At 41.1% G+C, this 14,913-nt stretch overlaps 1 long non-coding RNA gene across 1 annotated transcript in view; it reads right to left on the bottom strand.

Moving 5' to 3' along the window:
• Positions 1-12,137, bottom strand: part of LOC109283276 (uncharacterized) — a 133,849-nt gene extending 121,712 nt beyond the window's left edge. Inside the window, exon 1 of the long non-coding RNA XR_002090382.2 lies at positions 11,997-12,137. This is a non-coding gene — a long non-coding RNA (uncharacterized LOC109283276). The remainder of the gene's footprint in view (positions 1-11,996) is intronic.
• Between the last annotated feature and the right edge of the window lie 2,776 nt (positions 12,138-14,913).

The following is a 14,913-nucleotide window of genomic DNA, read 5'->3' as shown; positions in this document are numbered from 1 at the left end:
AAGAACAGAAATATGCAAAGAATAATCAACAGATTTTCCAGGCACCATGCAAACATGTTATGGTATCTTCAGTTCAAACACATCCAAAACACTAGTTACACAATCAGGTGCATAAGGCAGAGGTCATTCATCATACGCTAATCCCATCCTGGGTCTGCTTCTTTAATTTGTTGAAGTTGGTACTCTATAAGGTTTTTGTTTCAGTCACTACTATATCACAAACTGTTTCTCTTGTGTTGTGCTGACTTCCTTTAACTTTAACTAAGATCTGTTTTATTTATTTATTCTGGCATTCTCAAAATGTGGCAAAGACAGGTCCTCTTCTCAGTGATACTGTTTTCACAGCTGTAAGCAAATAGTGCCTGCCTGCTGCCAAAATGTTGTTATTCTTTGTTCTACCAATCTCCTTCAGAGGTGGGTAGTGAAAGCTGTTTCTTTAGATAGACTTGTTGTTTTCAATGTCCCTGATTCATATAGAAGTACATTTTGTACATTGTTTTTGAATACTCATAGTTCAGCATTGACAGTGTTAAAATTCCATATTGACAAGAATATCAGAAAAATACTGCTCATCTTACCCACTCAATTTATCTCCATATTCTATGGAATATAAATGCAAATTATTTTATTGCATATAACATACTCACTCCAAAAATATCAGCCCAACCAAAATTAGGGTATATGTCTTAAGCAAGGAAGCTGTTTTATTTTATGGAAGAGAAGCAAGCTTGGAAATATCACGCATACCATACAGGTACCAAGATGGCTGCTGCTTATGTCTGTCCCAACCAGCTGAAGGGGTAGAATCTTGTGTTAACTTTCTCATAGCTGTAGCTATTGTCTGAGCACTGTAACTTATGCCTGAAGCAGCAAATGTGTGATGTGGAACAACACTTTATTTACAGAAAATAATTTTTAAAAACTACTTACAGTAAAGAACAAGCAGTACTGCTACTGCCCTTACCAGGGTCTATGGCCTAGCCTTGTGTGGCATAAAGTAAACCTCCTGGGAGCACGCAGTGTCCAAGAAGTGTGACATTCCAGAAGTTAGTCTGGGTGAGACAGCAGCCTAATGACTGCTGTCTCACAGATTGGCTCCTGGGATCCCACACTTCCTGGACTCTTGATATTCCCAGGAGGACTTATTCTATGTTACACAGTGATCTATGACTCAGGAAAAATATTCTTTTTCTACATTTTGCCTTCCAAAAACAAGTAGTGTTTTTTATGTGATGACGTGTTATACGCGAGAAAATACCATTTATTGTAGATGCAGTCATGAAACTTACGAAAGTTGATACCTAAGTAGGTAAATCCATCCACTAATACTCCAGGCTATGCCCTTCAGAAAAGAAGGGAGCCCAAAATCATCTTGACTTTTATAACTTTGGCTGGTTGATTCTAAGAAGTAATTGTTCAGCAGTCCTGACTAACCTACTGATCTTTTGCTGCATTTCACTTATTGATGTTATTAGTATCTGCCTCCCAAACCCAAGCAGTTCATTTAGCCAGAGAATTCCAGTTAAAATTTTAGGAGTCTGTTGGATAGCAAAGTCAACAGCTATACCAAGCAATACAGAGAAGAGATGGTATGTTTTTTCTGCAGTGCTTAATACATGGATGGGCAAAGGAAAAGGTAGCTTTTGTTTGTAAACTATATTGTTGATGTTACCCCCAATAATTAATGCCTCCAGGGGTAATTGTTCCCAAACACTGACCTATCCCTAGATATCTATTTCATTATAATGTGCATATGTACCCAAAGAGGGGTCAGAAGCTTTCAGCTGGAAAGACTTTCTTCTGCAATTAAGTCAATACAAAAGCAAAGGAATCAAAGTAAATCATTCATGAGAGAGCACAATGGCATAATGTGCATCTTTCCTTTCATAATGAGCTCCAAGTATAAGATGGCTTCTGGTTTGAACACACAAAGGGTACTTAGAAGTTGAAAGGTATAGAACAGAAAGCGAAGCCATACCACACTTCCTCCACTGCTGTATAAAGGAATTTATAAATAAAGCGATTTTACCATGGGTACCTTGAAGTTAATTGCTACATTTTAAATACGATTGCACTTTTAAACTGATTTTCCAAAGCTGGCCTTCAGAACCTGCGTCCCTTTATCTAGCTGCATGGACCCTATAAGTATATCTTGTCTTAGTAGAAAGCTCGATGCAATTCAAGTAAAGAATGAATGATTAAGCTTGCTTAAAGTATTTTAATATGGTTAATTACACCTATTTAGTCTTATACAGAAATAAAAATAGCAATGGCTAAAAAGTAAGACTTCAAATTGTTGTGCATGCATCATATTAAAGGGTTTTCTTTTGGCTCAAGAACAGTGAAATCTGATTTTATAAGGCTTGTTACAGTGCAATTAAAACATTGTTTCTGCTGTTAGTGCTTTTATTCAACAAACTACTCAAAGTACTTAAAAAAGGACATTTTCAATAGTACAAACCTTTAAGATGATCACAACACATGTATTTACCCTGTGCAAAGATTTAATTTTGAGAGAGAATGAAAAATTATTTAAGAACAAAAAGAAAAATATGATTGAAAGGTATTCAAAGACAGTGTGCAGTGGGTTTCCAATCTGGTCCATGTCATTGCCTATGCACCACTAACACGCACTTAAATATGAAGGGAGTTGGAGAAATTATTGAGAGCAGGTTGATATGAAAAAGATTTTTAAAAAATAGAACATTATCTGGCCTGCACACAATCTTGCACTAAGCTGGCCAGACCATGAAAAAAAGTAATGTTCCTTGGCACTGCCTAGTGCATAGCCAGATGGAATTTTTATTGAATTCGGCCCATATTCTTGTAATGATGAAACATATTTGAAATTGTTGCATGCAGCTGCCATCTATTTATCTGGCATAACTAAGCACTCAGTGAGTAAAAGATAATGCTGGTAATAAGTCAAGAGATATACTGTACAGGTGGACAGTTTATTTTTAGTTATCTGAAACTCCATAGGAGCTTGAGTCAGAAACATAAGTCTCTATTTGATAAAGAGAGCTTTAAACTACCTAAATTACCAGAAATTCTGTCATGTAAAAGTCAATATATTTCCTTTTCTAATATTATGCCTCAATATATAATAATAAACACAACAACAGGAGGAAAGGAAGTAGAAAAATAATACTTTGCACATAGATGATATCTTTAGTCAGAATTTCTAACTGATTGACAAGCACTAACTAATGAAGCTTAGCAACAATCCTATGAAATATGATTTCTGAGTGGCTGTCCCCAGAGAAACCAATGACAAAAAATGCATTTGACTTCAGTGGGGGTGAGATCATGCTCTAACAAGGCCAAAACTTTTCAAGGAAAAAGAGAACATGTTTTTATGAACAATGTTCCCATTTGTTCAGCCAGGCTTAGACATATGCGACAGACTGAGATGAACTGCCATATATAGTTGTTAACCAATTTAAAAAAAATAATCAGATATATAGGGAAACCTTGCAGGATCAGGAACATAATTTCCATCTATATATTGAGTTGTTATCAGATGACCTCCTTAAGTTAAGTATGTTGGAACTGTCAGTCATGGGAAGAGTTAAAACTTGTCTTTTAATTGTGTGGTCACTTAAAGTAACTTTCCATGAGTTTAGTAACTGACTAGATGAGCCAAGGAAAAGACTCAGATGTTACAACATTTAAAACAGTACAATCTCAGTTTATCTTTCGAGAATATTATGAGCCAGACTCTTCTGTGGCAGAAGCCTACAAGATGGGAGACTCTGAAGGAGACATTTCTGATTTTCTGATACTGAGGGAAGATACCACCCAGAGCTGCTACCAGATCTGCTTTATGAACCAAGACTAATTTTGAAAACATTCAAAACAAAAGGAGGGGTAACAAAATACAGAACTCTGGGACACTGACCCACTGGTAACAAGTAAATCTGGTTGGGAAAAAAATCAGTTGAACTTTTTTTTCACTAGCGAATATAGTTCTTGCAAATATAAAGTAACTCATTAAACGGTGTCATTTTTGCCAAATCTTGATTAGAAGAAAAATTAAGATGGGGAAAAAAATTCCTAAGACTTTCCAAACATTCTGTTTTGACAGTTCTGGAAACCTGCATTCCAATTTTTCATTTAAAAAAATTTCTACTTGGAGATATTATATATACACACATACACATACTAGAAACTGTTTAAATTCTGCATATCATATTGCATAATTATTGATTACATATATTAGTATAATTTAATACAGGGGTATTCAATTTGTAGCACAAGTGGCACAGGGAGCCTCTATGTGTGGCATGCATCAGATTGAGGTGAGAACAGGTAAAACAATGGCATATAAGGAAGAGAACAGAAAGCAGAGCACCAAATTAGGTAAAGTGAGGCTGGGAAAAAGAAAACAGAATAGCAGCTTGGCCAGGAAACACAGGGCAGAGAGCAAAAAGCCAAGCAGATTGACTAAGGGAAAAGGATTGGAGTAGCAGTGGGGGAGAGTGTGAGGCTATTTGTTGCAATCCTGCCAAAAAAAGTAGCTTCCACTGATCTAATATACTGTGTTTACCCAAATCCAAGATACCTTGGAATTTAAGATGACCTCCTCCAATTAATTAGATTCTATATGTGGAAAATTATAATTTTGTTATAATTGTCCATGTATAGAATCTAATTAATGGAAGGTGATCTTAAATTCACCTCTCCTCACCACTGTGAGGGGGCAAATGGTGGGGAAAGCAGTGGCATGAGGACAAACAAGCCTGAGCTAGACCCCTTCTGCCCCCCCTCCTGCTATTTGCCTTCCCAGCCTCGCTACACTACTGCCTACATTATGTGACAGCTCTGGCTCAGGGCAGGGAGCACAGGTAGCTTCACCCCAACTTTGGCCAGTCAGTGGTGGAGGCTCCAGTCCCAACCCTGGCCTGGGGCAGGTGACAGCTGCAGCTCTTGGCCAGGGGCAGGGCCAGATCCACAGCAGCTGCCTGCCCCAGGCTGGTACTCAAATCCAATATGAGGATTTTTTCCCCACCCTTTTGAATGTGGGGAAAAGCCTCGTCTTGGATTGGAATAAATATAGTGTGTAAATAAGACATCCTGTTTTTCAAGTTTTTATTAACCCAGAAAAGTTTTTGTGATGTTCTTTTGTGAAGAATTTCTAAATTGTGGAGTTTCCCTTTGAAGGCAAATGTTGAAATTTTAAATGCTGCACAAAACAGAATTTGTGTCCTCAGTGTAGCTCTATTAAGAAGCTGAGCAGGAAGAATGCAACTGGCATATAGATTCACACTGAGGGCATTGTGTTAACTGTCACTGAGATTAATACACCCTGCAGTGGGCATTGTGCTAGCTGGCAGTTAGATTTATATAGTGTGCTTAATGAAGATATGTGCTATGTTTAAATGTTTCTGAACTCTTCTTCTTTAACTCTGTCCCTTGAGTTTTATAGAAAATCATTGTTGCCAAACATTTGAAAATTGAGCCCAGCCACCCCTTTGTTGGAAAATGAAATTTCTTGCTATCCTTGTCTTTTTCATGCTCATGTCTTGTTTTCTTGTTCTGTGTTGATACCAGCCTGACAATTTAATCTCTACATTGTCTGTTCTTCTCCACTTTACTTCTAATCCTGCTGATAGTCCCTTCCGTGCTTCTTATTTTGAGAAAAATTTGTGAAGATTTTCATGGTGCACCTGAATTAAACTTGATTGCATTTTTCTGTTTATTTGCTTATCTTTTTATAACATGGCAACTTTGCAAAAAGATAGCCAAACGATTTCAAAATTTCAGGGAACCTATGAGACAACATTGGGCAGAGCTATATTGATCTGTAACATACTGGGAAGTTGAAAGGGAGAGATAGCAGCCATCAGAACTACTAAGAATATACATCAGTTCTGTAATTGGTAACATAACACGTGGTGGGCAAATGAGACACATTAGGGACCGAGCAAAGCTTCGGTAGTCTCTGAATCCAAATTGAATCGAGAGACCCATTACAAGCTCCAAATTGAATCGAAGCCTCTGAATTGATTCAGAAAAGATTCAGAGATTTGAAAGGCAAACATGCAGGAAGGGAGGGGGAGGGGAAGTGGGAAGGAGGAGCAGGTGGAAAGATTACTCTGATACTGACATCTGTAGCTGGCCAGTGACTGTGATCTTTCTCCAAGTTTCCTTCAAATCACAGTGCTTTTGGGGAGGGACATAGAAACAGCATATAAAGCTATGTGTGAATTCATCTATGTGCCTTTTGTGAGCTGTCTGTCTGTCTTTCTGTTGCAGCAGCAGTATCTGAAGGACTCTGGCTTGGTAGTAGGTAGTCTTTTGCCACCCAGTTCTTTCCAATCCTTTCCTACTTACCTTTGCCTACAATCCCTATTGTTATCCATTCCTTTCAACTTATTCTTCCCCCAAAATCCTCTTATTTGTTCTTGTTAACCTGTCTTTCCCCCCACCCCCCAAAAACAAAATTCTGTGTTTTCCCTGACAGTGTGTCATCCCTCTGCAGGAAAGCACACCATATATTACATACATTACATACCAACACACACACACACATTTTGCAGCACACCAAGCATCATGAAGCATGCTGGAAAGATAGGTGCCAGGTCTTCTGGCAGGGGAGAGAGAGGGGGCAGAGGGACAGCTGCAAGTTCCCCCACCCCACCCCAACATATACACACTCTCTTTCCTGGGAGAGATAAGTCTTCTTCTGCTAGTGGGAGCAAGGAGGTGGGAGCTGTGTCTGTGCCTGCAGCACCACCAGTAACACAAGTAACCACAACCAGAGTCAGCATGACATTCTCCACTCCAGTTTCAGTTGCCAGCATGAGCCTTCCAGTGCCAGAGGAGGAGCTGGATCTGGAAGCAGGGGAGCTGATTGCCGTAGCCAAGGAAATTCTAGGGAAGGAGGGGAACTCTGGGTTTGTGCTCCACACCCCTCAGAGTTCCCCTAGAAGCAGGTCTCCTTCTCTAGAAAGCACCTCAGAGGAGGTTGTGGGGATAGGTGGCTCAGATCCTCCTGTTGTTGTGACTCTGCATGCTGAGGAGGCGGATAAAGCAGGATCCCCACCCACAACCCAGAAGTGAATAGGAGTGAAGAGTGGGATCATTTTGAGGTGGCAGATGATCCCAGGTATACTACCTGCCAGCACTGCCAAAAGCAGATAAGCGGGGGCAAGGACGAGAAATATTTTACCACCACAGCAATGCTGCATCTCAGGAGGCAGCACCCCCTTGCCCATTTTCCTCCTCAGCCTGGCACCAGTGGAAGCATGCCCAAGAAAAAGTTCCCTTATTGCTCCAAAGCCCCTCACCCAGAGCATAGGGGAGATGCTTGCTTTGGATGGCCAGCCCTTCTCCTTTGTTGAGTGTCCAGGGTTCAGGTGGCTCATGGCATTCATGGCCCTATCCTACCAAGTGCCTGCATATACTATCTTTAGCAGGACGGTGATGCCATCCCTGTATGAGGCATGCAGGGAGTCTTTGAGGGAGCAGCTGAGGAAGGCAGGTCCGCAGGTGGCCTTACACTTCACCTTGGACACCTGCAGCAGCCAGAGTGGAGATCATGCCTACCTCTCCTTCAAAGGGCACTGATGTGATCAGTTAGGGTGTTGGTAGGCTCTCCTTCAAGTGGAGGTGATGGATGAGTCCCACACTGCAAGGGAGCTTTTGGTGGTCATGAACCACATGGTGTAGGGGTGGCTCTTTGGACATTCTGAGCTCACCCACGGGTTCATGGTCACTGACAATGGGGCCAAGATGGTCAAGGTGGTGCCTGATACCAACTTTGTTGTCATCCACTGTGTGACACACAAGTTCCACATCATAATCAGGGATGCCTTGGAGGGGGACAGGGCTCCCGGTGACAGCACCATCAATACCATGACCAGCCAGCTCATTTCAAAATGTAGGAAGATGGTGGGCTACTCCCACTGGAGCATCAAGTGGGGCAAGATGCTGTGGGAGAAACAGGCAGAGCTGAGCATCCCACAGAACAAAATCATGCAGGATGTGGAGACTTGGTGGAACCCCATATATCTGATGCTCGAAAGGCTGGGTGGGGAGATTGGGATCAGTGGCCCCCTTAACAAAACTGAGTGGGATACCATCTCCCAGATCTTGGTGGTCCTCATACTGTTCCTTGAGGCCACTGAAAGCCTCAGTGCTGGTGATGCCCTCCTTATCCAGGTGATCCCCATAGCGAAGGAGCTTGAGAATCAAATGGATAATTGCAGGGAGATCAATGTTCCTGGCTGAGGCAAGGCATTTTCACTAGAGGTGCAGGCACTGATGAAATGGCTGAAGAAGGGCATCAAAAAGTGGCTGGATCCACTGGGGTCCAGTATGGTCCATGTGCTGGTGGGCATGTGTAATCCACGGGTGAATGTGAGCATCTGCAGCATCAAAAACCATGATCACTGGATGGAGGTGCTGGTGAACAGAGTCAGGGAGGCAGAAGGGCAGAGGCGGGGTGGAGACATGAAGAGGGGGATCCGCTGTTCCATACCAGTACTGCAAGCAGCAGCCAACCTCCTCTACCACAGCCACTGCCAATGTGGGCCAAGATCATGGCTTCAACGTTAGGGTCCAGAGACATTAGAACCCACCATCTGGCACCATCCAGCAGGTAGTGCAGAGGCCTCAGTGGCTACCTATCTCACTGAGGACATGGAGCCACTGTAATGTGATCCCTTGGCCTATTGGTCAATCTACAGCCAGATGTGGCAGGATAGGGCCACGGTTTCCCAGCAACACCTGTCTTGTTCACCAACCAGTGTTCCAAGTGAGAGAGTGTTCAGCATCGCTGGGGAATTGTAACACCCCACCACACCTCCTTGGATCCTAGTTTGGTAGACCAACTGGTGTTCCTGAAGGTGAACCTTCAGCTGCTGGGGTTCCCCAAGCTCCACAAGCAGATGGAGTGAATATTGCCCTCCTCACTCGACACCTATTTCCTTTCTTTGGTTGCTTTCACAACCATGAAATGCCCCACTCTCAGAGCTGGAGGTGGCAGTTTAGTTTTTCACCAGCCAGCAGGAGAAGAACATCTCCCTGTTGAGATCCCATGCCAGGATGAACTTGGAGGGATGGGTTAGGGCTATGGGGAAAAAGAAGACTCCAGGTCCTGAGCATGACCTAAAACTGCACCCTGCCAGGGTAGGGAGACCTGGTAGGACTGCTGGTGTGCAGCAGCCCCAGGAAATGCCAGGACCATGAACCTTACACACACAGTCCTGGCTGGGGAAAGCCCAGACCTATAAGATCTTTGAGAGGCCTGAGGATTACTGGTTGCAGTGAAAGTGGGTGGGTGAGAACAGGCAGGCAGCTCAGATCTGACCTGAGGCACACTTGACTGGTCTGTGCTGGAGCCAGGACCCAAAGTGGGGCATTGAAGGGCCATGGACCTACCATGAGGAATCCCCAGAGCAAGAGGCTCAGGATTCCAACTGGCCTGCAGCTGTAAGATCCAGGAATGGTGATAGCTCTATTGTGGAGTGTAGTAATCATGGGGAGATATGGATATATCAATGGAGATATGTTTCCAGGTTTTGCATTTCTTCTCATGGCATGGTCTGGATCCATTTGGTGTGTTTTGAGCTGTAGAAAGTTTGCTTCTGGTGATAAGGTTAGTGAGGTTCAGTGCTTGTTTGAATTTACAAAATACTTTTCACAAACAATCCTACAAACTTCACTTCATAAATCTATTGGATATAAAAATGCATGGACGCAATATAGACATTGAATTTATGACACACTATATAATCTGCCTGACATCTAAGTCCCCAGGTACCTCTCCACTTTTACCTGCTACATTCTCTAATCCTTTTGCACTTCCTGGATGCAGGTTGCAAAGGCATGGGCAATGTGTGTCATGGAGTGAAAGGTGTTCTGGGAATCACAGCTCTATACATTGACAGTGGAGTTCACTGCTCCTGGAGTAAGAATCAACCCCATATTTTGACACCAAAATCAGCAGGGTTTTTTTGCTCTCCCAACATGGGTTTCATTAGCCAAAAAATGGCATGATAGATCCTCGCAGTAGAAGTGTCAGTCTAGAAAACTATAGTTCCTCAGAACACCTTACATACATTGCCTGCATCACTGACTTGCTGCTGTTCCTGTGTGTTGCTTAGTGAGGGAAGAATGAGAAAGGATTTCTCTGGTGCATTCTTCCTATGCCTCTGTATAAACACAAAAAAAAGAGGACCAGAAGGACCTACTAGGGCATCCAGTTCAGTCCTCTACTAACACAAGAAGTCATGTCATAAACCGATCTCAAAATTATATCAAAGGACTAGTTGAGGGCAGCACTTATACTTTCCAGCATTGCAAGCCTGTCCATCTTGAGTCTACCCATTTCCCAAAGGAGTTTAAAATACTGACTTGACTTATCTCCCAGAGAGAAACAAAAGGATTACTAATGAGAAGTGAAAGTGGAATACAGAAGGGGAATAAAATAAGAGGGTTTCTTTGCTTCTGCTCTAGTAGCATCCAGCCTCCTCAAAATGTTGTCCTTGTTAGAAAGGAGTAGAGATAAAAAGAGAGAGAGAAAAGAGAGAGACATTGTCTCATCTTACCCACAGATATACACAGGAAAGAAAGTTCTTTGGTGATATCTGGAGGAAAAGGGAAAATAACTAGATCCTTTGTTTTGAGGAGGAGAATGGAAGACACTGGTATGGGGAAAAGGAAAATATGAAGACACAGAGAAGTTCTGGCATGAAGTAGAACAGCATACCAATTATGGAAAATGCTATCTTTTAAACATTTGGATTATGCCATTCTCCTGCCTATGAGTAAGTTTAAAGCAAGTATCTAACCTATGAAGGTGCCCTATATTACATTTTTAAATTTTGTTGTTTACTGCACAAAAAGACAAACAAAACAACCCCCCCAAACCACATACTAAACAGTGGGCCCATCTACACATGCCCCTATGGTGCTGTTGTTACTGTGCCATCATTTAGTACTTGCCTTGGGAAGTACTAAATGATGGCACAGTAAAAGCCATTACTGCACCATGTTAACTGCACACAGCTATTGTTAGCTGCTATGTCACCATAATGATGCACTATATCAAGGAAACACATTGCTATAGCAACATAGCTGTGATATCATGGTTTGTGTCTGCCAATGATACATCACTGTAGCTACATAGCATCTCGTGTACATGCACCCTCTATCTACATATGCTAAACAGCAATTGAAGTGATATCAATGCAAGAATCCTGCATGTCAAAGGTATGGGGATCTCGCAAGAGTCAGTTGTCACTAACTGTTATACTGTGTTGAGGTTCATATTATTCAGTGTTGATCAGTTAGAACTCAGACACTGAAACAAGACAACCTTTGTCAGACTCCTTGGCTCTGGGTGACTGCAAACTCTATGGGACTAGCAGTAAGCATTAAACAGTTGCCTATTGACTGGCATCAAATGTTGACATCCCAAAAGAAATTGACTGGTATCCCAACAGAAAATATCAAATGCAAGCTTGTACTATAGAAACTCTTCTACAATCCTAGAATTATTTTACAATTACAATTGTAGAGTTCTACAATTCTATTCTACAACAGAATCTGCATGATAATCAACAGTATCACATAATGGCCTTGAAAATGGAACTGTATCCAAATGTAAAAATGAAGCATCAGATACAAAATTGATAGAACAATGAACAGAAATAGCTTAGACAACTTGCAATTGTATTTAGGTTTAGGGGCAGTATCCTGTAAAACTGCTAACAGAAAGCAGATTCTCTTTGTGCATTTTTACTCAAAAACCTGAAAAGCAATGAATTGCTCAGAGAGTTTGGCCTACATGTGAACTATGCAGGGATAGCACGTAGAGGCACGCAAAGACAGAAGGAGCCTCAAAGAGCTCCAATGCATTTAATGAGCTCAACCTCTAGAAACAACAAAATATTTCCTTTCCTTTCCTATATGTTTTGAAGAACTATAAAATCATTAAGAATACTGGAATTTAAAGCAATATCATGGGTGTCTGAATTAGTACTTACCAAAATAACTGGTGAAATCACATCTCAGACTTGTTGTTCTTACGCTCTTCACAAATTCAGGCAGATGACTTTCCATTGCTTAAAGTCTCTTCACATTTCAACAGTTCTCCTTTCAAGCATAATGGGTAATATCCTACCTAGCTACCTAAAGAAAGAAAGTTGATGTATTTAGTCACAATCCCCCAGTTTCTGTCCCCTCCCTTTCCTCTCCTCCCATTCCTGAGTATGACACATTCCATGCTGACACCCATACTTTAGGGAACACTGTTGTAAATAACAGCTTTTATATAATAAAAACTAAAATAAAAGTAATAATAATAGTATTTTGCACTTCTATAGCTCCTTTCATCTGAGAATCTTCAAAGCTCTTTATGAATATTATTAAGTCTCACAATGTCCCTGATTATATTCATTTTTCAACTCGGTAATGAAACAGATGTTAAGTCCCGGCGTTCAAACCCAGTTGCCTAAAGGTTTATATTTAGGCACCTCAGTAAATGATCCAATTTCCAGAAATGCTGAATACTGAAAGGTTCTTTTGACATGGTCCTAAGCAAACAGATTTCAGAATTTTGTGTGAATCGAATTAACCATTTTTAATTGAGTTAACTGAAAGAAGTGTGGAGTTTTTGGGACCTGATTTGCTAACCAGCAGAAGAGTTCTGTCCAATTGAAAACACTACTGACTTCTAAGCCTCTTGTCTAAGCATTACATACAAAGAAATCCTATTAAATAAACAAAGGAATCTCATCCCTGGCATAAATCCATTGAAATCTATGGAACACAGATATATTTGCAACATGAAGCAACTTTAAAAAAAATTCCTTTGCAATTATAATTTCCTTAAATTACAATTAAAGTTTCAGATCATGACTTAAATTTATATTCTCTTTTCTTTTTTCTTTTAGACAATGGGAAAATTGTTTGTGTTAAAGCCTAAGCTGACGAAGTCCAGAATGCCAGAAAAGGCTCTAAAATGTATTGTCTAATATTTAAACCTTATTCCTGAAGCAGATGGAATGGCACAATGGAAGCAGCATATCTAAAATAGATTGGTTTTGCCAAACAAGAATATATTCACTGTAAAATAACCCATTTTTTAAAAAAGGTTTTTAGATCCTTCTTCTATATGAACTTCATTTCAGTTATATTTTGTACACTTTTCATGTAAAAGGTCATGAGACTAGTTGCTGTTATAACTAAGGCATGTGTATTCTATATCCACTTTGTATAAAAAAGTTATTCAGAATCCCAAGACAAGGGTTAGATTATTAGAGTATATAGAAACTAGGGCAACGCATTAGCTTAGGCTGTTTGTTGATGTGTTCATCACTTTCCAGATTATGTTAACTGATTCACATCACAGTTCAAATCAAATTTCAGTTCAAATTAAGGGTTAATAGATGATCAACAGGGTTTGCCCCCTTCTTCATAGACTAGTAGTCCACGTGCTTGGGCAGGCCTGGGGCCTTAGTCAAGATACTGTTACATAGTCATGGTGATATGTTGTTGGCATGACTTTGTAAAGGCATTACTTTGTGCTGGATATCCTATGTTGTGCTGAAAAAAAAACTTAGTTTCCCTTGAGGGGATTGGTATTTGCAATGCTTATCTAAACTCCTAAGGAATGCTTATCTGAGTTCCTAAGGGCTGTTTTTCCTAAAAGCAACACTGTATATCCATGCTAATTAATACATTTTAAATTGCCTAATTTGGACTGCCTTCATTTGCATTAACTTTTATCTTCATTCAATGAGGATTAGTTAATTCGGACTAGAGTCAGTTTTAATTCAGACTACAATGCCTGCACGTGTGTGGGGAAGCTGCTCTGACATGCTATAATTACAGCATGTTGGAGTAGACTCAATAAATCGAGCGTGCTGGCACATGCCAATTAGTGTGCACCAGCCAGCCTCCGAGTCTAGTGTATCAATGTCCCTGTGCTTCAAAATTGCAGTGGGGGTGCTTTAACTAAAGTGCGTTGAATAATCTTTAGTTAAAGTGCCCTAAACAGCATTTTGAAGCACGGGCACATTGATACACAAAACAATGCGGGTGCTTTAATTAGAGTGGCTGTCAGAGCCACTGTAGTTAAAGCACACACCCCCAGAGCACATGTAAAAATGACCACGTGTATATCAAGATGGTGTAGTCTGGATTAAACATAGAAAAATGTAATATCTGTAAACAGCTTTAGCGATTAACTGTTTCAGAGAGACATAAGCTTTTACAAATGGCAGGCTACATTTTCAGATGTTAAGAGTTAATAGTGAGTCAAAGAACCATAGATATACCCAATTCTGGGGGGAAAAAATCATTTTTTGTTATCTAACCATAATTAAAATGACTGCCTTGACTCCTCATTAAGTTTTTGGCTAGAGCTGTGGAGAGCATAGAAATTATGAATCATGGAAGATTTCAGTTCTCTGTTTCAATTAGCAAGAGATCTACAACATTTTAAAATTTTCCTTGAAAGAAAATTATATTAAAAATCATTATAAAGCAATAAAAATACAAATTGTAAAAATAAAAAGCAAAGTTAATTTCTAAAGAAAAAAATAAATCTCATTCTAAAGCAGCAGAGGAATCGGCAGCAGGGGCAGCAGCAGCTGATCCCCCGAAGGTAAGTGGGGCGGAGGGACCCGGCGCAGCTGAGCCGGATCTGGAGGGGAAGCCCCCCGGGTCCCATATAGCTGAGCCGGTAGGGAGCCGTGCTCCCGAGCCGCGCTGCGCGAACAGAGCGCACAAACAGTAAGAGCCCTCTGTAAGAGCACGCCGGCGTTTGCGCAGGCGTTTGCACTGGCGGGTGGGCCGGGAGGGCCAGGAGTGGGACTCCTGTAGGGGTAGGGCATAGCCACCACACAGGTCTACAAACAGCAGCTTATAGAATGGTGTCAACAAGGAGTGCTGCTAGGG

This window comes from Alligator mississippiensis, chromosome 8, assembly GCF_030867095.1.
Source record: "Alligator mississippiensis isolate rAllMis1 chromosome 8, rAllMis1, whole genome shotgun sequence".
NCBI classification, from domain to species: Eukaryota; Metazoa; Chordata; order Crocodylia; family Alligatoridae; genus Alligator; species Alligator mississippiensis.
The sequence above is the reverse complement of the archived record's forward strand: the minus strand, read 5'-3'. Positions and strand labels throughout refer to the sequence as shown.